The sequence below is a fragment of the Puntigrus tetrazona genome, chromosome 16, assembly GCF_018831695.1.
Source record: "Puntigrus tetrazona isolate hp1 chromosome 16, ASM1883169v1, whole genome shotgun sequence".
Lineage (NCBI taxonomy): Eukaryota > Metazoa > Chordata > Actinopteri > Cypriniformes > Cyprinidae > Puntigrus > Puntigrus tetrazona.
The window spans coordinates 25,463,145-25,489,170 of NC_056714.1; the positions used below are offsets into that span (position 1 = coordinate 25,463,145).

The following is a 26,026-nucleotide window of genomic DNA, read 5'->3' on the forward strand; positions in this document are numbered from 1 at the left end:
TTATTTTGTGACCATATCTAATTATAAAGGGATGAACGTGCGCAAACTTGCACGCCGCCTGACGATCCATTAACGATGTGGGAAACATACTACCACATCTGTTTTTATGGGCGCTATAAAAGCCTTGCAGCGCTGCAAGACGTACTACCCTGCTGATTTACAGCAGAAAATCCTGCGAACATCTCACCTATATCTGTCACCATCAAGCTGCTTACGCGTCCAAGACTTCCCACTACTTGGGCTCAGCTTTATCGAACGCGTGTTTATGCAAAAAAAGCCAATGACAGACAAAACGCTATCTTCATTGATCTATCTGTCCTTATGGCGTGGTTCACCAAAGACAACAAAGTTCGGTCTAAACACACATACTTAACGCATCGAAGTTCAATAATGTTTATAATGGTTTATTGTCCCAATGAGGTTAGAGTTAGGATGCTGCCCGTGCAGCAAGGAAGCACACTACGTATTGGAACGCGCCATTATGTGTGCTCAAGCAGTGCATCGATATGCCTCTTTGATTCAAAATTTCACCAATTTATACAAATATCATCAGATAATGGAGACTTTTGCAGAGCTCTGTACGAGACTGACGAATTAGGCGCAGTTGGTTGAATAATCAGGTTATAGAACCATCTGATAATGGATCTGAACAGGAAAGCAGCATCTGGTTTGCACACACACACACACACACACACACACACACGAGGACATGACGCGACGCAGCAAGACACACAAATGCGTACACTCTGAGTGAACACTGATGACATTTCGGGTCTTTACACATTCTGTGTGTGTGAGGGAGTTTTTCTCCTGTATAAAAGAGCTCTCTCAGTCCATCACATACAGGAAGGCTTTGTGTCCGATCCACTAAGACACACTCAACTGCGTTTTGAAGGAGGCTCTGCATACCTTTCCTGGCCCTGGCTTGAAGAGTTCGGAGTGAAAGAAACGCTTTCCTGAGATCTTTCCACGCCAAACGCTTCCTCCAAATACAGGTGCATTGATGTACCGCACTTTTGCATCGGTAATCGCTAACAACTATAGAGACTTTCATGGTAACATTTAATATTTAAATATAAAAGCACTCTGATAAATGCATAACGCCTACAATGCATAAATGTAGTATTTCAAGATGCTAACGCTGCTATTAATAACAAACCATTCGAAGAGGGACAAATCTCAAACTTGTATTACAAGTTTTCTGAAATGTAACATTTAAATATGCAAAAGAGCCATTATACAATTAAATATGCATTAATTTGTATGAGCTTACAGAACGGAGATCTGAATGCTAGGTTTGTTGCAAAATTGTTTTAATTTGTTGACATTAAAGGTGACGTTAGAGTGAAAAATGAACGAGAGAGGCATTTTTGATATTTCATTTTATCACTTTTTACGCGCGCATACATTTTATGCCTGGAAACATAATTACATAAATTGTAGGTGCCACTGAAGTGGAGATTTATCTTATTTTGAGAAAAACAGCTCTTAAAGACATGCGTGATGTATAATTTACAACTGCAAATAGATTGAAATATAATGAATAAACATTTAAAATGTATATTTTGACGCTTTCTTTTCGCTAGGCCATAATGTTACCCGAGCAAAATCGACTAGCGCCTGAAAACGGAAAATGCAATGGTTTTGCTCTGGAGCGTTTGGCATTGAAAATGCACTGTTTACCTTCGTATCAATGCATCTGTACCCGACTGCACTTCATTCATGATTTCTAGTTCTAGTTGTGGGGTTGTAATGGTGTTCTTGGCGCAGAGCTCCTGACCAACACATTACTATGATACACCGTCATTTAAAGCCAAAGTGCACCATTACCGCAAACATAATGGCCTTTACTAAACAGGTTTTCCTCAGTCTTTCATTGTTAGTAATCGTGAACTCTTTTCTTGTGAGAAAAGCTGCAAGTAAGTAACTTTGATATTAATTATCAGCGGTTGGAGGGGGTCTCAGTGAATTTACGATTAAAAATCCAGCGCTGAAAAGCAAATGACGGTGACTGATGAAAAACATACCTTAGTTAATCACTCATTTAGTTAGTGAGAGAGAGCATGCTAAATATTTGTGCTGAAACCGAAGTCTGGAGTGTTCAATCTCCACCTACATTTACATAAGTGAGAATACAGACTCTATTTAAATTCAACATGACCCCATTTACTTTGTTAATGCATGTTTGTGGTCTTACTGTGAATGAATTATCAGTGCACGTATTTTTTTTTTTTGCCATTTTTGCATTGCCTCCCAGTAAAAATAAACATTCTTAAATCAACACATTTTATCATCAAAACTGTATAAAAATATAAACAAGCCAGAAATAATAGAGCACTTATTTAGGTATGTCAGTTTGATGCATAAGGCTATAAAAATAAATTAAGGAAAATCAGCTTAATTCAAGATAGATTACATATCTGTCTTTGATTAAATGTAAAATAAGTTAAATGTATCCAAATAAATGCATTTTGTTTTAAGTATGATTTTTACATTTATATATTGTATATTTTACATTTTCAAAATTTAAAAGGAGACTTTTTTTGTGTGTGTGTGTCTGACACTTATTTATTAAACATAAAATAAGAACCTATTTAAATCTGCTAAAAAAAGTTTTTCTTAGTTTTTATAATATATAACTATATATAAGAGATAACTTATTTAACATTTAAATCATAAACATTCAAACAGAGTAAGAAAAATGTATCTAACTCGAGATGAATGTTTTTTTTTTTTATATATAATATAATTTTTTATATAATTTGTATAAAATTATAAATAAACTAGAGAGCCTATTTAAGTCCAATTTAGTAAGAAATAGCTCTATATATTCTCTCTGTCTTTGACAAGTAACATTTACTCCCAAATAAAGTGATCTCATTTTAAGGATGCATAGATATTTAACTAGAAACCCCCAAAACAAAGCAGTTTTTTTTTCTATGACCCTGCAGCATGCATCTTACATGTAAGTGGATCTTTTAGTGATTGTGAGTGTGTTACCTGTACTGGCCGTGTGGGAGGGGTGCTGATGAGCGCGCGGCCCATAGCGGAGGCCGCGGTCAAACCGCGCCCCTCTCGCCCTGGTAGATGCGATCGCGCCCGCTTCCGGTAACTGCAGGAAGTTCTGCATCGCTCAGAGTTGACCAGGAGCGACTGAGACGCCTGCCTTGGGGTCTTCTCTTTCTAAGAATCTCAGACAGAAGGCCCTGGGAGAGATGACGGAAAATACGCGGCATCGGTCCCTCTTCTAGCACAGAGCAAATCGTGCAATTGAAACACATTCTCTCCACTCCATCAGTGACAAAGCAATCGGCCCGTTGATAAGCTCCGCCCACCCGAACGCCCCATAGGAATGAACTGACGTTTTATAACATGCTCATGCTGTGCTAGTAATGTCATTACAAAGCCTTCTTCACGAACAAGTCGTGACGTAATTTCAATGCACCTACACAGACCGTAGAAACAACAAACACATTCACTTATGTTTTAATACTATTTTTTTAATACTTCATTTTTAATAAAGAAATGCATACTTATTTTTCAAAGGAACAAAGCAGAAAATTCAGCTTTGCATCACAGAATGAATTATACTCTAAAATATATTCAAATAGAAAACACTTATTTTAAACTGTAATATTATTTTTTTAAAAGTGCATTTTAAATCAAATGAAGTGTTTTATAATCACTCTCTTACACATTACCGACCAAATTTACGATCGGTAGTTTACATAAGAAAGGAGAAAAAGCAGGCTGAAAAATCTGGTAGATGGCAACAGTTCAGTTGCTAAGCTTAGATTAGTCAGTTACACTTCAAATACTTTCAGATGCCATCAAGGTTGATAATAAAGTCTAAAAATGGGCCACCAAAGCCACAAATTTTTTTGCCACGGCATGCCATTACAAGCAGCCATCGCTCACGTGTGGGGAAGAATGCACAATAAATATTTAAGAGCTCTGTGGAAACAAAAAAATAAAAATGCATGTTATGCATTCTTCCCAGCCAACTAAACGCCAATTTGTGCAAACACGCCTGACGTGACGCGCCCCGATTCCTATAGATTCCTATCGCTTTAACGCAACATCAAAGTCGCTTCCTGCCAAACGGGGTTTTATGCAGAACGTCGCGAGACATTATCTTCCCGCTGTCTCCAGCAACAGTCGCCATGCGCGCTGCGTGACGGTCCGCGGCCGAGCCAGCCCCCACTCCCGCCGCTGGCACGCGGCCAGGTACGCTCTCTTTGTCTCACCTGATGATGGCAGACAGTTGTCAAGGCGGGTCTGTGCTAATAATAACTAGAGAAAATCCCCACAATGCTGAGTTTGTCTGACAACTTTCCCAGTATCTGCTCGGCTGTTTGGGTGCTTTCGTGGCATTGATACGAGGCAGGGTATTGTTTTAATATGAAGTAATATTTTTCTTCACAATACGGTGCAGATATTATTCTGCCTTTTTCCCCACTCTCAGTGTCATTTTAATATCACTGATAAACTATTAGAATTATGTAAAAAAAAAAAAAAAAAAAAAAAATTAATAATAATATATATATATATATATATATATATATATATATATATATATATATATATATATATATATATATATAATTATATTGATATAATATAATTTATATAATATAATATATAATAATATAATATAATATATATATATAATATATTTATATATATTTATATAATATATTTATATAATTATAATATAATTTATATAATTATAATATAATATAATATTATAATATAAAATTATAATATGTAAAAAATTTTTTTGTATTTTGTTTTAGTTTAAATTTTTTTCACATTTTTGTAATTTTGTGTTTTTTTTTTTGTTTTTTTGTTTATTAAAAGCCTGCACAGCATATAGGTTTTAGTGTTTTGGTTTATCTCAATTATTTTAGTATTTTAACTTAAATGAACTGAGAAAAAGAAATGCTGCCTTGGTAACTAGCTGAAAAAACCCCAAACACAACTATTTTTATGTTTTGGTTTTAGGTAATAATACAACAGCTAGTTAGCACTATAATGTTTTAAGGGATATGTACACACTTGATTTTTGACAAATATCCAAACTGAGTTATACTTGTAGTTTTGTAGTTAATAAGATTTTCTTTCTTTGTTCAAATACATTTTTATTAATTTTATGCAAATAAACTCAGCTTTGAACTTTCTCTTCGTGAAATGCTAAAAGCTCAAATCTTAAAATGTATTTACATAACACGATTTTTATTGCATTTTTGCTCAAATAAATGCAGCCTAAATAAGTACTACAGAAAAAATCTGGAGCCTAATTGGTAAAAAAATTATCAAATAAAATAAATAAAAATAAACAAGCTTCAATAACATTAATCTATCATGACAGATTATTCCTTGATGATTTCCGCTTGTAGTTTTGACCTGCATGTTGCTCTCGGTAATAATCTGTGGTCATTCTGCCTAGTAATTTCATATAAAATAATTGGTATTGAATTCTCAAATAGTAAGTAATAAAATGCTCATAATAGCTTATTTATAATTATAAATAATTATTAGAATTTGCAATTTGAAGTATCACTCGTGGCACAAAAACATAGGGCAACCTGTAAAAAAATGACTTTTTGCTGGAAAATGTAATAATTTGTATGAGCAATAATAACAGTGATGTCTGCCTTGGCTCACACCGCTAATAAGTGTCCTGTCCCAGCTCAGCGCTTGACAACAGACTAAAAAAACAGGGTGAAAGCCACCCAAAGACGTGAGTCAGTGATCGGTTCCTCCTGCCAGGAAGTTTCTGATTCAAGGATGAGATGCAGTGTCTGTGATAAAAGTGCTCTTTGTCCTGACATTTACTGGACGATTGGGTGCCCTGTGCTGATCCCAAAATAAAAGCAGATAAAGCATCTAACTGCGAGCGCTATGCTTGTCACTGTATCAGAAAGGCATGGCTGATTTTTTAATGATGTACAGAGCGCAGTAGTGGCAAGCATCACACCAACATGTCACAGCTGATGTATGGGGCTGAAGTGAGCTGGGGATATGATTCAGCATTTATAATAGTCAACAAACAATTTGACAGACATCTACCAAAAACAACGTTCTTAAGGGCTCTGCTCCAAAACCTGGCGAGCTACCTTACTGACACCACCTACATAGACGGCTTGACAGCATGCAAACCGATATAAGACACGGATCTGGAGCACTCTCACGGCATATGCTTGCGCTGCATGAATAAAAGCTTTACATCTGTAAGTTTAAAAATTAAAAATAAACACTTTAAGTGTAAATAACAGCATTGTTGTATTAGAAAATATTAATTTCATTATAATTATTTCCGCTGAATACTTTTTAATGTTAAAAAATAAATAAATAATTTAAATTGTGTTTTTATTAAATAAATTACAGTTAAAAAAATATATTTTTATTGTAAGAAATAGTAGGAATATGGCCTATCATAATTTAAGTGTGCAGACTGTTTTTTTTTCTTATATTTAGTATACGGTTACTGAAAAAGACACTTGATTTGGTTTATAATAATGGTTGATTTTCACTCAAAATCTTCAAACTAAATTATTTTTGTAAGAGAATCTGGTAAAAATCTAGAAATGATTCTGGTGAAAATTCCTCTATTTTTACTTATATCCCAAAACTTACATTACAGAAAAATTAATGATTGCGATCGTTTTTTCTAATTTTAGACTAGAGCGGTCTGTGTGTTAATCCTTAAATCACATTTTTTTATGCCAAAAATCTGTAGGATATTAAGTGAGATCGTGTTCCATGAAAATAGTTAGTAAATTTCTACTGCAAATATGTCAAAACGTAATTTTTAATTAGTAATATGCCTTGCTAAGAACTCAATTTACTCAATATTTAGATTTTTTGCACCAGATTTTCAAACAGTTTTATCTCGCCAAATATCACCCAAGCTTATTTACTCAGGTTTCAGACGATGCATAAACCTCAATTTCAAAAACTGACCCAAATGACTGGCTTTGTGGGGCCAGGGACACATTTTACGCATCGAAAGCATGTACTCATGCGCCCTGTTGAAGGCCACACGAGCGAACACAGCCTGCGTAGATTCCAGCCTCTTGAGCTCGCCCCGACCCACTGGTAGATCTCCGATGAGACTCGGCGTTGGTGGACACCTGTGTGTCCAGCGGTTTGTTGAGCGCCAGCGTTGACGGGCGGGTGGTTGAGGTACTGCTGGCTCAGGGACTGCTGGGCCAGGAGACGGTTGACGGCGATCGCTGGTTGAGGATCTGAGCCATGACGATCTGCTGATTCACCAGCTGAGGGCTGATGGGGTGGACACCAGGCCGGGTGCAGACCGGGCAGCTGGGCACGGCCGGGGCCTGACTGCTGTGGGACAGGGGCACCGGGACGGGACTGCTCGCCGTTGCTGCCCGGGATGGGCTGCTGACTGAAGCTGAGGTGGTTGGTTCCGGTGGAGAAAGATCAGACAGACTGTCCATCTCAGCTGCAGGTGGACACAAAGAAGAGGTTAGTCTAAACAAGAGCTTGGTAAAAAAATAAAATAATAATAATAATAATCATCATAAATTAAAAATCTATTATATATATATATATATATATATATATATATATATATATATATATATATATATATATATATATATATATATATATATATATCTTTATTTTAAAAAAGTAATTGATCATGCAAAATTTAAGAGACTAATTTTAAAAAGCACAGCGTCTAATATACTACTGAATCTACTCCTTCATTAAAAATAGTGAAATATTAATAGAAATATGAACAAATTAAATTAGCGGCATGTAGAGCAAGCATTTCTCAATTAAGTAAATATTGTCTCAAGTAATTATTCATGTAAACAGTCATTAATAGAGAACCTCGGTGAGTGCTTTTATCTTTTTCTATGTCAATATTTTGCTGCTGGATTCATATAACAACAAAAACAGACAGAGGTAGGTCTATTAGGTCTAATGCAGTGAGATTATATTTATGGAAAAATCGGATTTATCCGATTATTTTACCGCTTGCACTGCCCTTAAATTATATTGCACTTTAAAAAATAAAATAATTCTGCAAGTATAAGCTGGGTAGAAAATTTTACTTTTGTCAGCATTACTGCGACATAAGAAAAGTTAGTGAATAATAAATCAAATATTTTACATAAAGTGATACAACAAATATGACTTAACTGGACAAATAGGTGTGTCGATATATTTCTAAATGACTGATTAATCGCCTTATCGCTTACTCTGTGATGAACAGAAGTCAACCCAAAACATCAATGTCAAACACTTTCAAAAGCTGGACACGACCTGAAGTCCAAAAGCAAAGCTTTAAGCTAAAAAAACAGTAATCAAGCCCGCTCCGCCCACCATTACTACAGTAACCCAGTACAACCTCTCTAATATAATGGGGCACAGTGTGTGACCTGTATCTGCATAAATTGGCAGCACCAGAAATTAGTTTATAAATGTCCATGGCCAAATCATGTGAGTAATAACAATAAGCCAGTGTGGGCGCTCTGCTAAAGCAGCGAGCGGACGCCTTCACATGGGCTAAGCCAAAGAGCCATACACTTGAATCGTCCTTTATGCTCTTAATTCTAAAACAAGGTACACAAGCTGGCTAATATGAAATTTTAGGAAAGTCTAAATATAAACAGTGTTGCGCTGAAAGCCTAGAGCACGGCCTTTAAAATGGGCCAGATCGAGCGGATTGAAAATATGGCAACGATTCGACGCCATTAGAGGCCAGAAATGACTCGGATTCTTTCAAATCGATCATTTCAGTGGCCAACCTGCCTGAAAATCAGAAAATTAAAAAGTGATTATGGACGAACGAATTCAAAACGATAATTCTAAATCCATAATCTGTCGCTATTTTAAAAAGGACTACTTTCAGCGTGCTTTTTTGTCCATTTCAAAGCTTTGACAGATCGCTTGAATAATCAGCCGATGAAGATTTATTAAAACGCTGCTTTGTGTTGCAAGGAACCGATAACGGCGCGCGAATTTGGAACAACGAAAGGTGAGTAAATATAGCAACCGATCCTTTAAAAGCATTCTCAAACACAGGTATTCAGTCGAAAAGATATTACTTAAAAGAAAAAAAAAGAGAGAAGAGAGAAATGCAATGCCCATCACCTACTAGCACACATCACATGCATAACTCCATCACAATCTTACGGATTTTATGGAGCGCAAAAAGCATTATGGCAAATCATCAAAATATAAATATTTCAACAAAGAAGATAAAACCAGATTAAGCGCATGGAAACTCTCCAGAGATACACAACAAGCACAAGGACGCAAACATGTGTCTTAACTGACAGCGAGCACAAAGCCGCGGCTGTTCTTTTTCAAATATCAGCAGAAAGTGAGCGGGAAAAAAAAAAAACAAAAAAATTGGGTAATAATCAAAGCTCTCCATAATCCCCTCATTCCTGTGCTCTGATGTTACGCTTATGCCTCTCAGTTGTCTTTTTGGTGTTGAAAACTGCTAAAGTACATGCTTTTCCATGCAAATTGAAAAGGTTGGAAGAAAGCGTTCAGAGGCCTCGCTTTTGCAGCGGCAGCGCGGGCACACACAGACAGAGAAACCGGAGTCCTCCTGTGGAATTCGCCACAAAGCAGGCTGGGATTAGGAGCACAATGGGAGAGAGAATGTGGCTGAGGGGAGGGGAGGTAAAAACCCCACGGCACGGCGGGCGCCGCTCTCCAGCCCGGCTGGCGCTTCAACAGGAGCGCTGCTGCCCAGAGACGGCTCGCCACACCGCAAGATCTCGCAAGAAGACCGGCCTCTCGCTGACCACTCGCGAAAAAAGCAATAAGGAGCGATTCAAGAGATGCACTGTATCAATCGCGCTGTTCTCTGGGAGTTAAACCCATAACCTTGGCATAGCCTCGCCGTGGCTTTGCATTCCTGCAGTTTAGACAATAACGCAATGCCAAGGTCACGGGGTTGAATCCTGGGAATTACTAAGTTGATCAAACGTGCAGACCGAGTGGATGAAAGTCAAGTCAAATTATTTTTACGTGCGCTTCATGTGAGCACACGCCGCTTCAAAACGGCAATAAACTGAAAAAATAACAGCCTGAATTTTCTCAACTCGTGTTTTTCCTGTTAAGCGCGTAAAGATGATTTGTGACCTGGGACCAAAAATTATTTTTTCAAATCATCTGAAAGCTAAGTAAGCTTTCCAATTATATGGTTTGCTAAGATAGGACGATATTTGGTCTAGATAAAACAATTTGAAAATCTGTGGGAAAAGTGCAAAATACTGAGAAAAAGGTCCAAATTAAGTTCTTAGCGCTTATATTACTAATAAAAATTAAGTTCTCATATATTTACAGTAGGAGATTTACAAAATATCTTAATGGAACATAATGTTTACTTAATGTTCAAAGGAATTTTGGCATAAAAAAATCTAGCATTTTGATTTTTTGGCTATAAATATACTCCAGCTTACAGGTTTTAGGGTTAGGGTTATATATATTTAATAATAATAGTAACCAAAGTAGTAAATAAAACTGGAAGTCAATGGCTAGCAATAATTGTTTAGATACCAACATTCTTCAGAACAAGAAAGAATCTCACACAGGAACATCACGAGGGTGAGTAAATTAGTATCATTTTCATTTTTGGTGAAATATGGATTCCTCAACGTCGCAAAATGACTCAAATTCAGTTACGGCAGTAATCACTAACAACTATATTTATGAAAGCATCCCATCTACAAATCCTGCTCATAATAATCTCATTGTTTTAAAATCCAGCTTCCCATCATTTTTTTTTTTAATGAAACGTCAAATATGTCCAGACTGGCTGTGAATTTCAGAAAAAGCACTTTTGCATTCAGTGTGGACAGATATGTTTCTTTATGCACGCTAGAAACGTGCTTGATTAGGACAATAATAAACCATAAAAAAAAATCATAAAAAAGAAACCTTTAGTAACAATAAGGCAATTAGTACAGCCATTTAAAAAGTTGTACTATTATTAAAAGTTGTCTCTCAAAGCTTAGTCATTAACATGATTAATATATAACTATATACTGTGTTATATATATATATATATATATATATAACACAGTATAGTTTATATATTGTCATGTTAATGACTAAGCTTTTATATATATATATATAATGACTATATATATATTAAAAAGTGCTATACAAACGCATTGATTTGACTTTTTTAGACTTTAGAACAAAAGACCAAAGTGTTTTTTGGTTTGTACACTGTGTGTATGTTTTTTCACGGCAGACTGCGCCATATGACGCTAAACGTACGCATCTCGCCCCAAAGTTACGGTGTCGCCATGTCAGAAAGCGAGCACGCGGCGCCATTAACGGTAAGATGGTGCGCGCTCACGTGACCTACCTAGCGTGGTGGCGCGTGGACTGTCGGAGGACACACGCTCCCCAGGTAGCCCTCCAGCTGGGAGGGCTGGCGCACGATCGCGCAGGCGAACACGCAAACACGCAGACGCGCGCATTCACAGGTGTGGAGAGAGAGAAAGAGAGAGTGTTAGTGGTGGGGAGGAACGTGCGAACAGGAAACAAGAGGCAGTTGTCAAGAGCTTGCACCACAGAATAACCCGATTGACTGACAGGTGCACGCTTTCAACACTCGGAAAGCTAAAAATCACGGCGCGTGGCGTAATTTGAATTGAAGTCAAAAAGGGTTTTTGTCTCAAACGAGGATCTGCATTCGCAGGTGTCGTTGGATTTGTATTTGAACCGAATGTAAAGAATAAACAAATGACTAGACGGTCGCACCGATATACGCGGACAGGTAAATAGTCAATAGGTGCATAGACGTGAAATGGACAGATCAACAGAGAGATAGACAGTCAAATGAAAAGTGAGTAAAGCAAATATAGGTAGACAAAGAGATAAACAGAGAGACAGATACACATATATAGACAAGAGCGATTAGATAGATGATAGACGGGCAGATAAATAAAGAAAAGATTAGACGGATAGAAAAGGAAATATAGATAGCAGATAGAAAGATTGATTAGACAGACAAACAGAAAAACTGACTTGATTGACTTTTTTTGTTTAGCATCCTGCTTACCTATCATGTCTTTTTTGTCTTCTTCGAAATGTTTATACCAGCGTCCGAATTCTGACATCACGCAGACACATTTGCATAGTAAGTGCTGTTAACAATTGAAGAAATCATACTTGCAAGACAAAATTGCATGCTCTTTTTAAAATGTTTACTCACGGCGCAACAACAAAGTCTGTCAAGAAATCCTGTCTCTACGCACAACTTCAGCATTATAAGCATCACAGTGTCATATCTTGATCCAAAAAATAAATAAGCAATGTGATTCATGCACAATTGTTTTTTTTTCTGCAGTAATATAAACTAAAAAAAAAAATAAATACATGTCCCTTTAACAAATGCCACAGAGTATGAAAGCGGATGCATCCAGGAGGCTCTGTGAGGCAGACAGCAAAGCAGATGATGCTTTGGGGATTTCTGCCCTATATGAATGCAACTCATATTCGCAATCTGTTTTCACAGCCGAGTTGCATGTTGAGACTACACAACGAAGTTCATATCTCCTTGCTGCCCTAACAGCACGCTTCCTATTCATCTCCTCTGCTTTTCCTTCTTCTATTTTAATACATTCCACTCCAAAAAAAAAAAGAAAAAAAAAAAAGCCGAGATTCTTTTTCATTAAACCCAACACTTAACACCTTAATAGCCCTGGGCTACATAGCGTAGAAATTGTTTTTTGATTGTTATAAATATTCAAAAGATGAAACCATCTGTTTTAAAATTACTAGGTAATGGCAGCTTTATCATTTTTTATAACATGAGCAATTGGGGACCTGGAGGTGGGAGGAGGGGGCTTTATGGCTTACTGATGGGAGTTTGAGTTTATGGATAACTTCAGCATACCCGCTTTCCCCAAACGCTTCATGCATCTTGAAGACCTAGAGATGCGCCTCAGAACGGCGGTTAAGCTTCAGCGGCAGTTACATGATCTTATCAAGAACCATTTTCCTCTGAAGGGTTCTTTGATGTGACTGTAAGCTTCTTTTGGAGACTTGTTTTTGATGTTAGATTATAGGTTTGCGATGAACTGTTTTTTTCTTCAAAGTCGTGTACGCTCTCTGTGTCACGGAGCGCTATGATATACGGAGCTCAAAACTCTCTTTATGACATCACATGTATGCACTCTTCTGTGACATCAAATAGAACATGTTTTAATTGTTACATTCAAAATAGCTCTTAAAAATGGACTCTGTGACATCATATGGAACTTAAAACTGAAAATGAAATATTGAAATTTAAACTGCCTCCCATGTTTCTTCTATAAGACAATAATTCTCTTATGACATTAAAGAGCATTTTTAAAAGGGGCCTCTATGACATAAATAACAAAAATCTTATTTCATAATATTATATGAAGATTTAAATAGCTCCGTTATATCATATAGAGTTTAAAGGTCTCCTTCGAAATCTACATGAAATTTACAAAGGCTCTTCTATATCATATGGATCTGGATTTTCTAATGCAAGTCTTTTTTTCCATATGAAATCGTAGAACCATTTCTATATTATTCAGTGACATCATATAGAACTTATTCTCGCTATAAACACTTAAATAGTTCATATATGCTCTCATATGAAGCTTAAACAGTAAAATGTTCTCCTATGTCATCATTTGGAACGGAATTTTAAATCATTTACCATGATATGCATTTAAATTGTAATTCTAACGGAACCCGGTTTTCTCCACGGCATCATATAAAAATGCTCTTCTGTGACATCATATGGAACACATGATGTCATAATTTAAACGGTTCATATGGAGTTCTCCTAGGACATCATGAGGAATTTAAAAATGCTCTATGACATCATACGGAATTCTAAAAGTGTTCTTCTTTGACATCACCGAATCTTCTTCTATGGTACACAGCTTGAAAAAAATTGCTTTTTAAGTTCCATATAACGCTTTAGGAGAAATAGGGCACAACGTGTATATTTTAAAGGTCCTCCAACAGCAGCACCAGGCAGAAAAATTTTTTGGAGCCTTTTTCCACCACTGAACAGGTGCACAGTTCAGCAGGACCAGCCAAACGAGGGTTAACCACTCAACAAAGTACACATCTCTGTGTACGCTTGAGAAGGACTATTAACCTTTACTGCCAAAGCTTGCGCTGCCGTAGAAATGAAAAGCGATATACGCTATCCAAGACGAGCAGAAGACCCTCCAAAAAGCAAGGGCGGAATATGAAAGCACGGTGCCATGCTGATAGGAGGCCAGGTTCAAGCTGCACATCTGAAGGCCAACTGGCGCTTTAAAATGTCACGGCTTCTTTTATCGCTGATCTCGAACAACAGCCAGGGTGGAAGGGGAGCTTTACAAACAAACCCATCAACTAACAATAGAAGAGAAATGAAATTACCAAGATTTCATGAGTCATCAAAGATCTGTTTGAGATCTGATGTGAGTCAGACGCTCATATTGGGTACAGTTGACACAGATGTTGGCAAAGCCCGCTTCATTAATCAACTCGCCTCAAACTCCGAGACACATCCACCGCTGCATGATAAACACCTCAGCGCACCGAACGCCAGGAGCCATCAACAGGTAATGGACAAGCCTCTTTAAAAGATAACCATCGCGAGGCTTATCGGTGAGCCCAGGAAGTCTGTCACGCCGCTATCGACCTGAACCATCTATTTGGCTTTCCGTCACGGGAGAGTCTCATGAAAACGCCCGTATCTATCCAGGCGCTCTCTGTTTGTACTTCCTTCTTATGTGCCATCTTTAGTCTCCTCATGGATTCGTGATTGTGTTGGAGAGGTGGGCTAATTCCCCTCCTTTTCATTTTTTTTCTTTAAAAACGTCTTAATTACAGCTTTTTTTCGTCCATTGCATGAGAAAGGGGGAAAGCCCATGTCAAACCCGAGCAAAGATGGCATTTGACGGCTATTTGCTGCTATGCAACTACACAGCTGCTCTTTCAGGCCACGGGGTGGGTGGGGAGCTCTATTGTTGCGGCCGTCTGAGGGGACACAGGGGTTAAGTTTGATCACAGGGGAAACATACGTGTGCTGAAAGACGGCTGATGAGCGGGAGGGCCCCCGCGCAAAACCTGGATGAGCACTTTACTTTTCTCCTTTCTAGCAGCAGCACGCAAAAAGGCAGGAGAATTATATTCAGCTAAAAACGATATCCAAGAACTAGGGTCAGCTGGTCAATTATTGAGCTCAACTGGTGGGTTTGTTAAAATATGCCTGTGTATGGATGTAATGCGTTTCACTTGTGTAGCACAGAAATGAATAAGGCCACTTTCTAAGTTGCTTATTTGAACTCTAATATAAACTAAATATATATATATATATATATATTGAATGTTTATGTATTACTAATATACTATATTATAATAAAGGTAGTTTTTGTATGTTAAATAAAAATAGATGTTTAATTTGTATAGCAATTAATGCATTTTATTTGTTGAATTTAATATTTATTATTTAATATAATATTTATTTCATATTTAAAGGTAATAAAAAAACTAAACATTTGGCATGTAGACTTCCTAAAAGGGTTTTAACATTTAAGTTATCTGTGCTAAACTAAACTTATCACTACTACTACAAAAATTTTTATAAAAATTATATATATATATATATATATATATCTCACAAACATTATTTATAACATAATATTCCAAAAAAAAATTATTTAACTTATTAAATTTAACTTGAATAGTGCCTTTATGTCAGAGTTTATGTTTATTTATTTTATCAGTTATAACACAATAAAAACTAAAAAAAATGTATAGTCATGGGAAAGCACATGCATGCAAGCACAACATCAGTGCATTTGGCCGTTTTTCTTTTTTTATGGGTATTTTCTCAGTTTCTCACACAATGGCTGTTGCGTTAAAGTCAAATGAAAACTGCTTCAGCTATTAAAAGCACATCGAGAGCCCCGATTCAGTTCAACTCCGTCCGACTCGCCAGCCTTGCTAAGGAAAATGTCTGGTTCAGGTATGACAGTCCGTCTCATCGACATAATTACACGAGGCGTCTTTTAAGAAGGACTTCTCGTGCTCTACACAAAGTTATATAAACACACGTAATCACATAAACTTAAACACGCAAAGCATCTTTGTAAAGAAGCGCTAAATTCGCAATCCCCATCTATTCTGGCCTAATTCTCCTTCCGAGCCTCCATTCATTAACCTTTTCAAGAGCAGGGATTACTGTTCGGAGTATCAAGACGTCGCTAATCCTATAAAAGTTGGCGTTCGTTCTTAAATCGGTCTGATCTCTCCAACTCTTCCTGTTCGACAGCAAGACTGTTCACCGAAACAAAAAGGTCACCTCTGCTAGGTTGCACATCAAAGCCAACCCTGATACAGACGAAGCGTCCTGTGCTTACTGGAGAAGCGACGACTAAATTTAGCGAAAGACACTCCTCTTTCGCGGCAGCAAGAGAAATCCGAAACAACAAAAGCGGAAAACACCCCCCCACCTCCCCCGAAAATTGCAGCACACGCTCGCGGGCCGCCCAGCCTTCAGCAAGCGAGCTGTGAGCGGACTCTAATTCAGTGTGGTACCGGCCGCTGCTCGGTGGGAATAGCTCACATATGGACTGTAAACAGAGTGATTAGAGAGATGTGGAGCGGCCCAGCCCCTGCGCTGCCTGAACAGCACCCTGGGACTCTTTACATCACCACACACACACACACACACACACCTGCAGGTAAAGAACGGGCTTCCCTGAGACGAAACAGACTGCGATTGCGCCAACACTCGCCTCTCCTAAAAATACATTGTGGTTTTAAGGGTGAACCTCACGGAAACACGCCCAGGTGACATTTCAAAGCTAACTGGAGAGGGATAAATCACAAACAAGAAATGATCATTTACTTAAAAAGAAAAAGAGGAGCCTGTTTGGAGGACAATTCGAATTTCTTTGCATTATTTTCAAATTCTCATCGATGTAATAGTTTTTACATAGTTTTACAAAAAATATTAGCATTATTTTTAACACGATTAGGCAGTTTTTTCCCCTTCAAATTCTAACAGTTTGAATGTTTTGTGGGATTTTTTGTTTGCTTTTCCCCTAATTTATCTTAAAGGAATAGTTCACCCAAAAATGAAAACTCTGTGATCATTTACGCTCAAGTACTTACAAACCTATATGGATTTCTTTGTTCTGCCGAACACAAAGGAAGACGTTTTGAAAAAGTTTTGCAACCGGGCTGTTTTGGCTCACCATCGACTTCAATCGTATTTTTTATTCCTACCGTGGAAGGACACAAAACAGCCCGGCTACAAACATTTCTTTAAAATATCTTCCTTTCCAACAAAAAAGAACTTCATAGATTTTCAGAATTTTTGGGTGAGCCATTCCTTTAAGTGTTTCTATTTGATTTAAAAACTAAAATGTTTTCTTATCAAGCAAATATATAAAATAAGTTTTTTTTGCGTTACGGTAATAAGAACGCGATCCGCGACTGACACGAACGTACAGTAAAAACAATGCTAAAAAAAAAAAGAAGTCTTAAAATAGGCTTAATCTTCTATAAGCAAAGCGTAATTCTTTCCACAGATTCTAAAGTTAAAACACGCACGTGTTGACAGGTTTTCGTGAGATTCACCCGTGAACGGTTCACAGCTTGTAATGCATTATCAAGATCATTGTGGTTCGCCCATTGTTTACCCCACAATACTGGCATTCATTCACAACGGCTAGCATTGCTGCGACAGCATCAAAATAAAGTGCATTAATCTACAGGGATGACAATGGCTATTGATTTGGATTTCTATGGCAATTCTGTCCATTTCCACTCTATCAAACTCTGGGCATTTGAAAAGGGACACTTGCAATCTTGGCAACTAGACGTGGAAGGCTCCAGCACCTGTGATAAGGGACATTCTTTGCCAGAGAGCTCTGGTTCATGTCTTTGAGTAACTCCTTGAGCGCATTTCTTACTGTAGAGTGGGTCCACTGCTCTGGAGGAAGGTCTTCCAGTTTAGGACAACTGCAGGAAGGGATAGAACAAGAGAGAGATGGAAAAGAGAAACAAAAGAGAGAGAGAGAAAGAGAGAGGACGGTGAGCACTGGGCTTTGCTTTTCTGCTGCAAGCGTCCCTCTAAGACAGACAGATTTCATTTGGCGCATGAAGCAGATGCATCTGAGTCTCTCTCTCTCTCTCTCTCTCTCTCTCTCTCTCTCCTGATTGTTCTGATTAGTTAATTACTTTATACAACACATCTGCTGTATTGATGCATGAATTATACATCAGCTGCATGTGGCGACTATTATTTCACGTTACTTCTACCTTCCTGCCTTGATATGCTTGCTAAAACAATTTAAGGTGTTTCCATCTAGATTTCGACGCTAGACGCACTAAAAAGGGCCGGCATCCACTATCGTCGAAATACTTTGTTTAAAAGAAAAAAAAAAAATAATAATCCAGTATTTGGAACATTTATGCATGCGTGTTGGGGGAAAAAAATCCACCGTCAAAATCAAGAGAGAAAACACAGCTGCATTCGGGGTGTCATTAATGAACGCTTGTTCAATAGGACGCAATAAACGGCAAGCTGCCAAGAAAATATCGCAACACTCCATGCAAAAAAAAAAAATTCGACGCCAGCATGCCATGAAAATTAAAGCTAAGGGCGTCGTTTCTGCGCCACTAGCGTGGAAAAAAGGAAGTGCAAAAACAATGACTGTTTTCAAACAGTCTCACATCGATCAGACAAGCAGATTAGACTGACTAAGTTGAATGAGCGGCTATCTGGGAAACCAAACCGAGCATATCACGCGATGCGTGGTCGTTATTGTCGTGTATATGTGCATACACACGCATGCATATACATTCAATCTGAATGAAACGTGAACTCAAAATATGAACATAAACATAATACTAAACAAAAATCTAATATTTTATTGTATGTAGATAGATGGCTTTTTATGGTAAAAGTAAAGTAAAAATGACATGCTGATTCTTGAATTCGTGTTATAAAAAAGGCTTCCCGGATTAATAATCAAATATTGTTGGTTCCATAGTTCTTTAAAACACTGGAGTAATTGGATGAGCCGTAGTACTGCTGTAATGTGCAATTAACACGTCCATGTTTGCACATAGACACACACACACATAAAGAAAAAGAGACTGGATCCAGCACACCTTAAAGTGTGAGACAGCCACACAGCCTCCGGAGACAACACAGAGACAGACAGATGTACATGGACGTCTACAGAAAAAGGAAGAGGTGTGTCTGTGTGTGCCCACAGCAGTGGCTTGTGGGGAAAAACAGCACAGTGTGTGGCGGCACTGTGGGTACAGTACATGGGAAACACTGACCTGTGTAGCTGGATTTTCAGCGTGACCACATGGTACACATCCTGTAACATGTCCGCCACTGTGGCGTCGGGGGCATCCGTCACGTAGGAAAGAGGCACGGGGTTCCACTTGCCCACCTGAATCAGACCTGCGGTGAAGAGGCACCATTTACCACAGACAGACAGCGTTTTAGAGGCTTGATTTGATAACCATATTCATCCTCCATGCATTTAAATAGTCGTTCAGATAGTAGCGCACTTCAAAGAATATGCCACGGTATTGGCATCGCGGTGATTTCACTCGAAATCTAGTGAACTGCCTACATAGGCAGGATTTATAGCAATCTCCTTTTGCAGGCGGCAACACTTGCATCTTTTGTGGACAACACAATCTCATAATGCATTGCGACAGGGTTAATTAAAAAGAGTATCCAAGATGGGGAGAGAAATGTCGCTTATAAATACACTTAAGGCCGAACTGTAATTAAGATTGACAATTTTAACTAATATTTGTGTATATGCTTTTTCTTTTATATATAACATACTGTGTAGTTTAAAGTTACAGTGAAAGTGCATTTGTTTGATCAAAACTGCAGAAAAATCTGTAATATTATTGTAATTTCAAATAACCGTTTTCTGTGTGAATATGTTTTAACATTTAATTTATTCCTGTGACACAATACTGAATTTTCAGCATCATTGCTAGAGTTTTTAGAGTTAAGTGAACTTTCAGAAATCATTCTAATATGCTGATTTGCAGCTCGAGAAATATTTAATATTATATTCAGTGTTGAAAAAGTCGCCTGTTTCACTCTCTTTATTTTTAGGATTGATGACGAGGAAGTTTAAAAGAACGCTATTTATTTGAACTAGAAATCTTTTGTGACATTATATACGTCTTTACGGCCACTTTATCAACTTACTGCATAAGTAACTGCTAAATAACTGTATTAATTTCTAAATTTCATGAATATCACATTAACCTAATCGCATATTATAATGCCAAACTCTAATAATGTTTTGCAAATAGGTTTGCATAAAATGTGTACGTTGACTTAAAACACAGTCATGGTAATTCAAGTTTATTTTTATGGTAATACTGTGATAGTTTTCATACAGGGTTGCAAAATGGCATTCTTTAAAAAAAATAAAACACTGCTTGACCATATGTTGTCTGTCGACTGGCACTAAATGGGTAACCGGAAAAAAACAAGATCCAGAAGATCCAAAGAAAAAAGAAATTATGATGGACAGCCTGCAATAAATTACAGGCTGAAGGCTACGGCTCTTAAAATAGCCCCCAGCTCCATAAAGCAAGCAATTAGAAACCGCAGGCCCACCTCCACACTCGTTCCCATTGAGAAAAGTGTGATTACAGAGAGCAGGAGGTGCACCTGTGTGTTCCTGCCTCTACCCACAACCCCCCTGACCTCAGCATCAGGTCAGCCCGAGCAGCAGCATGCATGCACTACCAGAACACAGCCAACAAATCACTCCAAAAATATCTCTGTTTAGCCTCCAAAAATATCCGAGCATCTGCCCGGCATTTTATGACTCATGATTCTGATCTAACGGCGAAAAAAACCACATGCACATTCTGGATAAATAGGTATCGCCGCACACCATGTTTAGGGATGATAGAAACGCGCGCACCTTTAGCCTGTGCAGCTTTAACTGTGCGAGTAGCCCAGGGAGAGCAGGGCCATCTCGATTAGCTGGTTGAAGAGCATGTCCTTCCTGACCAGAACGAACTCAGCGTGTTCCTCTTTGCTGTCGAACTCGATGGGGCTCTCGTAGTGCTCCACCACGCAAAACACTGGCAGCATGTTACCTAGCAGAAACAAGAGAGCGAGCTTTACACCGCCGCAGCACAACAGGAACATGCTAAAACGCCGCCGGTTTTCAACGACGTATCTGGCCAAAAACGCAAATGCAAAGTGCGCTCGAAGTTGTTTTAATAACGGCACGCTTGCTATGTGGTTACTATGGTGGCGATTTCGAAAAAACGCGAATCCCAGGCACATAGGCAGCAGCAATAACAATGACATTGGCTTTTGCATGCAACCTCCGATAACACCAGCTTATCTGAATTTTGGGATGCCAAAAATAATTCCCTTTTCAGTATCATGCTTTCTCGCAGAAGTATGCGTTTTTTAGCATTGTAATATTTTTCACAAACATTTGTAAGGTGATAAAGTCTTCTATTATCTATTAATTAGCAGAAACCCACTACAAAAGGGAGCCTAATTCTGATTTCTAGGTTAAAATCGCGCCAGAAAATGTAAACATGAGCCACGTGAAAAGCTTATTTATTCACTTAACTGACGCTGAATGCATTATTTAAAAATATTTTTGCCGATTTTAACTTACATAGAGAATGTTCCATCATTAAAACCGAAGATGCATGCATATAGAATTTATTTGAAACAGAATCTTTGTAACATTATACATTTATTTCTCTGTCCCTTTTAATGAAGGCATCTGCGCAGAATAAAGTGCGTTCATTTCGTAAAAAAACGAAACTATTTTTAACATTACCAAAGTACTTGTTTGCCATTGAGCATTTGAGCATATTTTTCAATTTTCAAATTAATGCATGTATACAATTACACAGTCTTTAAAACAGAAACTTTTTTTAAATGCAGTTGAAGCTGATGCATATATAATATGAAAATGATTAGGGTTTTTTTTAAATCGGTTGATTTTTTTTTTTTTTTATGCAAGGCTTTGTTATCAGTTGCTTATCCTCCAATGTAACGGTGTTACAATAAAGCAGCACTGTAACATGCATAATTAGCTCAGAACGTAGAACAAGCAGAGAAGACGTCAACGGAGCAGCTCTGCTATTTAAACGTGTTAGCACACTAAAAGGTTAAAGCTCATTGCGGCTTTAGCGCTTTATTTATTGTTAAGGTGCTCAAATCACATTAGAATACTTCTTCAGGCAGATCCCAGTACCCTTCCCATGATGCTGTGCAGTGGCTCCCAATGCACCGTATAGCCTTGAGGTTTACGAGTCTGTGTAAACAGCGTGGCGCTATCAGAGGAAAAAAAAATAAATAAAAAAAAACGAAGAATCTCCATCCAAAGCTGTCATGTGTTCAGTGGGTTTACTGTGCAAATATCACATAATACCAGCCAGCTGCAACACTGCGGTGATGAAATTTCAGGAACTTCATGATCTCTTGGACCCAGGATCTTTATTTTTACAGGGTTTAATTCAGGCTGGGGGTAATATCAACGCCGTCTATCCGGGGCAATCGTAATAAATCATATTTCTGCTCCTCGCGGTCGCAGTTTCCTAAGAATGCGACCGTTTTCTGGAAAACAATCAATAAATAGGGTAATCATAAGCAGATGCCAGGAATGTGCTGAATCGAAGCTTTTCCATTTTTAATAGATAAAGATCTAACAATAATAAAGACTGCTGTGTCGGTTCATTTCGGGATCAATACACGCTTTGTTCCCAGAGAGCTGAGAAAAGCCCATGGTAAATATTATTCAGCTGAAACAATGAATACAGTAGCTTCCAAAGTTCAGCAAGCACTCAGCAAAAGTTCACTTTTTCCCATAAATAATAATAACGGTTACCCAGAGAGCTATAGAATGCGGCCGGAGAACATAACAACTGACGCTAGTTGTTGTAGCTAAAACATTTTCCCTATCTATATATATAGATAGTGTGTGTGTGTGTGTATGTGTGTGTTATTAGCAGTAGCGATTTTTTTCTTCCACATCTTAAACATGGCAAATTAAATACCAACGCTCTCAAACGTAAAATCAGCAACCAATAAAATAATCAGGGTTCATTTACTAAGAATTTCTATTTACTTTTTTGTGACATACCAAATCAGCAGACAAAGCACTACAGTGACTGTTTTCTGTAAAAATACAAACGTGCTTACAATAACTACTAAATTACGAACGCCGCTGGTGGCATAAATACGCAACAAACTATTTTGCATGTTTACATCATAATTTAATCAGATGCCTGACATACTGTAAGGGCCCTAACTGTCCATGACTACAACATAAAATCACTTGGGTTCCTGAGCGATTAAAAATCCGCTAGCCCCGCCCACTGTGAAATATCATTGGTCCAAATTTGAACGGACAGACAAGTTGCTTTTCATTAAAATCAGACACTTAGTTTGGGGTTTTTTTAGCGATGCAATAAATCATTTTTGGCTTTCCAAAGAAACTTGAAGCTTTTTCCACTATAAAAGATTTTTTTGCGGAATGGTGGAATTTTAAGAGGTTCCCTTTTTAAGGTTCTTCACCGGCATTGATGGTTCCGTGAAGAACCTTTAGCAACCACGGAAACTTTCGAATGCACAAACAGCTCTACATAGCGAAAAAGGCCTCTTGATACGTTTTAAAATCTTCTTCGCATTTTAAAAAAAATGGGTTGTATTGAAAACTGTTTCCTGACAGGTTCCTTGGGCAACAAATGACGCTTCTGTTGCACCACAGCGAAAACCCCCCTTTTTTGAAGCTTTATATTTTGAAGAGTGCAGTAGTAAGAATAAGCGAACTCACCCCTCTTGTGGCAGGCCTTTAGATGATGTCCGGGGGGTTTGAAGTGCACTCCGGAGAGTTTCGCTCCAGTGCTACCGAGACGAGACCTGCCCAGCGGGCTTCCGTTCTGTTCCAGGCGGGCCATTTTGGCCGGAGGGGCCTTGGTGTCGTTCAGACTGTTGACCATCTCACAGTTCTCCTTCCCCTGGCATGTTTCGCTGAGATGCTCCATGGTTCTCAGCACCACTGCTCACTGTCACCTGAAGGAGAAAAAAAAACAAAAAAAAATCGAAAAAACGATAAAGCAGCGGCGTCAGTGATCAAGCGCCACCAAATCAACTTTTTTCACCCCGTTATAAAGATTGCTGAAGCTAAAAAACAATGAAATTGCAGCATAAACTCTCTCTCTTCCATGTAGACTGAAATGTCAAATCAAGCCTAATGTTACATGGCATTTACAATGTTTCATGCAACGATCACGTTCCCTTTCCTAAGAGCATGTATTATGTATGTCTAACCCACTGCAGAATCCCATGTGGAGAGCAAACAAGCTAGTTTTTGTACAGTCGCATTAACGTGTAGAGGAGTCCACTTCAGTGATCAGCGCACCGTACGATGAACCTTCCCGTACAAGAGAGACAGGCTGTGAAATATTTAGCGGATCAGATCTCTTGGCGGAAAACCGAATTCCTGACCGAAGTGAAGAAAATGCACGTTTTGGTCCCAACTGTTCGTGTTCAGCGACACCCCAAAAAAGTTTCAGCAAAACGGCAAAACAAAAGAGAGGCCTCGGATTATCTAAGATTACAGGAAAAGGGACGTGCACCTTGTCTCAACGTCGCATTCACAACGATAAAGGAACATTGCGCCAGACACCATGACAGACGGGGTTAGATTTCATCAAACAGGCCAAACAAGACATCAGACATGCAACAATGAATTCCACAGCACCGAACACCAGATGAACTTACTTGACTTCCTTTAAAAACCAATAAAACAGGTATGGATGTAGATAAAGATGAACCCTGTGCTTATACGTGAATGGAAACGCTCCAAAGCGTTGTCTAGTTCACGCTTTAAATTTACTAATGTCATCTAAAGCAGGTTGATATGACACACATATAACTAGATAACATACAAGTCGCATTAGATTTAAGTGCATGACGGAATTATCACTCATTCGTAGTGCGCATGCAGAATTGTATTTTTTTTTAAGATTTCAAAAATAAAGGAACATTTACATATAATTTAAGTGATTTGATGAAACAAATAACTCAAGCTTGAACTCACCACTTTAAGAAGAACATATAAAGGAGCTGTGGACGAGCAGCGACTTCAAGTTTAGGCAGGAGGAGCACAAACTTCACTCGAATATCAGTTTTATGTCAGCTATTCTATTCTGAAACATAGAAAACTTCCAGATCGTCCACGCCGAAGCCTAATATCGCACGCCGCGCCGAGAATAACAGCGCATGATGCACGCAGAGGCATATAGACGAAGCGCAAAGTACTTTAAAACGTGATGAGAGCTAAAAGCCGTGGTCGCGTTCGATCGAGACGAAATGCGACGATCTCCGGTGAGTCTAGAGTTCAATAGAGTTTACGACCGCATCCGCCGTCCGTTCCGCGAGCGGAATAACGCTTAAAAATAAAAGTAACCGCCGGCGTTCCCTACACATCCCGTTGAGCCTCGGCGGTACGCGCCTATAGGAACAGAAGCGTTCGTGGATCGCCTCTCATCTGGCCAAACAACAGCACGAAGCCCCGGCGACCTGCCGTCTCATCTCGAGCCGATCTGCAGATCCGAAGCAGCTTTAAAAGTGCGCGATACACTTTCGAACGTCGAACGAAACGTCAAAGCATCCGAACATTCCTGACGCGCGTCAGCTCTACATTGTATCTTCCGCTTGTTACATTTGTAACATTCGCGCTCGGTCCTTTTCTTTCTGTTTCCCTTCTCTCTCTGTGTGTGTGTGTGTGTGCGTGTGTGTCTCTCTCTCTCTCTCTCTTTCTCTCCGTCTCTCTCTCTCTCTTTCTCTCTCTGTCCCCATTAAATTATGAGTTGCATCGGCTCATCCTCCTCTCTCCGCGCTGCCTGCCGCTTCTCCTCATCTCTAAACCTCCTAAACGACGCGATCGAAGACGGATTTCTCGTGCTCCCGCGTCTGTCGCTGTCCTGGAGG

At 38.5% G+C, this 26,026-nt stretch overlaps 1 pseudogene; it reads right to left on the reverse strand.

Annotated features, from left to right (window-relative positions):
* Nucleotides 1-25,844, reverse strand: part of LOC122360872 — a 50,198-nt pseudogene extending 24,354 nt beyond the window's left edge.
* Nucleotides 25,845-26,026: the final 182 nt, after the last annotated feature.